This window comes from Arachis duranensis, chromosome 4, assembly GCF_000817695.3.
Source record: "Arachis duranensis cultivar V14167 chromosome 4, aradu.V14167.gnm2.J7QH, whole genome shotgun sequence".
Classification (NCBI taxonomy): domain Eukaryota; kingdom Viridiplantae; phylum Streptophyta; class Magnoliopsida; order Fabales; family Fabaceae; genus Arachis; species Arachis duranensis.
The window spans coordinates 108,832,235-108,835,538 of record NC_029775.3 but is presented as its reverse complement, the minus strand read 5'-3'; positions in this window follow the sequence as shown (position 1 = coordinate 108,835,538).

The window sequence follows — 3,304 nt, the reverse complement described above, 5'->3', positions numbered from 1 at the left end:
ACTCCCATTTTGGTGCCAGTTCCGGCGTTTAACGCTGGAATTCCTGAGGGTGACTTTGAACACCGGTTTGGGCCATCAAATTTTGGGAAAAGTATGGACTATCATATATTGCTGGAAAGCCCAGGATGTCTACTTTCCAACGCCGTTGAGAGCGCGCCAATTGGGCTTCTGTAGCTCCAGAAAATCCACTTCGAGTGCAGGGAGGTCAGAATCCAACAGCATCTACAGTCCTTTTTGGTCTCTAAATCAGATTTTTGCTCAGGTCCCTCAATTTCAGCCAGAAAATACCTGAAATCACAGAAAAACACACAAACTCATAGTAAAGTCCAGAAAAGTGAATTTTGACTAAAAACTAATAAAAATATACTAAAAACTAACTAGATCATACCAAAAACATACTAAAAACAATGCCAAAAAGCGTACAAATAATAACCTCTGACTTGGTGCACGAAATTGCAATCACACTTTTGCAACCCCACACAACTAACCAGCAAGTGCACTGGGTCGTCCAAGTAATACCTTACGTGAGTAAGGGTCGATCCCACGGAGATTGTCGGCTTGAAGCAAGCTATGGTTATCTTGTAAATCTTAGTCAGGATATCAATAATTATCAGGTTTGATTGCGAAAAGTAAAAGAACATGAAATAAGTACTTGTTTTGCAGTAATGGGTTGTGCACCAAAACCATCAAATGCACTAACATAACCAATATTACATACATACATCAACCTAGGGCTCATAAAAATGACAATTACAAGGGTTGGAGGGTTTCTTACCTTTACCCGCTGAAGTTTGTGATGAATATCACCCATGGCTCATACTAGAGCACTCCTAAACAACCAAAATCACAAGGTTTCCTTAAAACCCAAATCAAATTCGAATTTGAAGAGAAAAATGAAAACTGGGCAGAGGACATTGAATTACTCACCACAAAACTTAGATAGAATTGTAGAGGATGAGAAGAGCGATGTGTGGCTGCAAACAGCTCGTCAATCGGAGCTCTGTAGCTCAAGTTATGGTGATTTGAAGATCAAAGAGAGTTGGGTTTTCTCTCTTCTCTTCTCTCTTCTCAATTCAGCGCCCAAAACTCATTCTTTAGGGCAAAATGAGCTAAAATGCTCATAACTAATGTTTATATATGTTGGGTCTTGGGCCCACTTTGGCCTGGTTCACTTACTTTTGTCCGTTGGCCCAATTTTGGGCCAAAACCTTTAAGATTAGCGCTCTAAATCGCACTTCAAATATTTCTACCTCCCCTAATTATAATTCCTCATTTCTTAATATTATTTACTCATAATCAATTTTCTCAGGTGCAGTACCAGACAGGTCTCAGCCGGTACTACCGGTCAAAATTCCACTGCGCGCTTTTCGCAAAAAAACTATGTTTTCCGACTCGGAAAAATTCACTGAATCCAAATATCATATTTAAATCACCAAATTCCAATTGCCAAATCTTCCAACCATATTCGCTCCTACTTAACTCATTATTTAATTAATTTCGATTAGACCGAGTATTACAAGTTCAAAGGATACTCTGAAACTTATTTAAAACGTCAGAATAATGAGGTTCATCAATCGAAATCCAAATCCTTTTAAAATCACAAAAACTATTCCAAGGGACAATCTTTATGTTTAATTAGAGAAATACATAAACCCGTTTTACCTTTTTAAAACAGCCTCAAAGCAAAATTCTCTTTCGAATGACTTGCACCCAAAGACATACTATTTTTCTTGGAAAATAAGGAGAAATCATAATTCTCTTTTCAATAATTCTTTCAAAGCGTAGCTTCATCGCTTTCATAATTGTTCTAAGTAATGATAATAGGAGAAGCTCTAAATTCACAATCCTCCAAGCAAATAGGAAAGGCATTAAACTCATAATTTTCCCAAATAACATTTCAAATAAAGACTCGGATTTTATAAAAATTTTGGCAGCACCTCCCCTAAAACTTGGACTTTGTCACTCGGTTCGGGTCCTAACTAAACCGCTCCACAATCTTTTTCAATAGTTCAAAACCAGAAATCAATTCAGAAACAAGCTAAATCCAACAATCATCTCATTTTCATATCTCAAGGAAACCCCAAAATCAAACCATTATCAACCGATTAAACTCGTTTCCAAAGCTTTAAAGAAATAGTTCAGCAACAATCCACAGCAACAAATCATTTATCAACACCAAGTCAATTAAAGTAAACCAGACTGAATTCAAAAGTGCAATCGACTTTTCACATTGTAAAAATAATTAACTCAATTCAAATCAATTCTCAACGGATTAAACTCGATCTCAAATCTTTAAAAGAATCAACTTGAAGACATTTCGTTTCACAAAACCGCACAACAATCCAACCAACAAACGTTCAAAATCAATCAAGACCAAATCAAACCATACATAAGACCGATACAATCACCAAATACATATTTTCTCACAACAGTATCCATATGTAATAATTCCAATATATAAAATATAGTTTTTGGAAAGCGCCCCTACCTTAAAGTCGCACAACCATAACCCAAGCATGTCAACTGAACTCTTTCTTCTCAGCACGAAATCCGCGACAACCGAAGCCTCCGCTTGCTTTCCAAATAGCAGAAACAGCCTTACTCGGTACACGTAAGCTCGGTTACTAATTCCTAACACATTAGTACCGCAAAGACCTTAATATACATATCAAGACATTAACGCGGAGGTTTTTGAAACGTAAAATACTCACTGTAATACGAAATCAAAACAGCAACGACCACTGAATCGGTTTGGCGATAGCCCCGGCAGCTACCTCCAGCGGCTGTGGCGACCCGACTCCGGCGACTGAAACCAACATGCCGCGACAATAAAACTCCTATAATCTCACAAGAAACAAGAACCAAGTTCAAAACCCTTACCGGCATTCTTTTTCGGTGACGGTGGCAGGGTCTCAAGTGGCAGAAGCTCAGCCCGGAGCTCCGGCGGTGATCCCGGAAGTCACAAAACCATCCCGGCAGTCAAAGACCCTTTTTCTGATGGCGGTAGTTCCGACGAAGGCAGCGCCGGTGGCGCGAGCACGGTGGGGAACGGTAGTTGAACCCCCAGCTCAGCCCCAGGTCTCTCTGTCCTTCCTTTTTCTCCCGCGATGGTGGTCCTCCAGCGTGACACCAGCCTCAATAGGGACGGCGGCGGTGAGACCCCAACAGCAACGAGTTTCCCGGCAACCAAGCAAATAGGACTGGCGACGGCGCGGCTGGAGGTCACAGCGACGCTGGCGACGCGAATGTGTTCTAACGTGGTGGTTGGACCTCAGCTCGACCTCAGATCCTGCTCCCCTTCCTC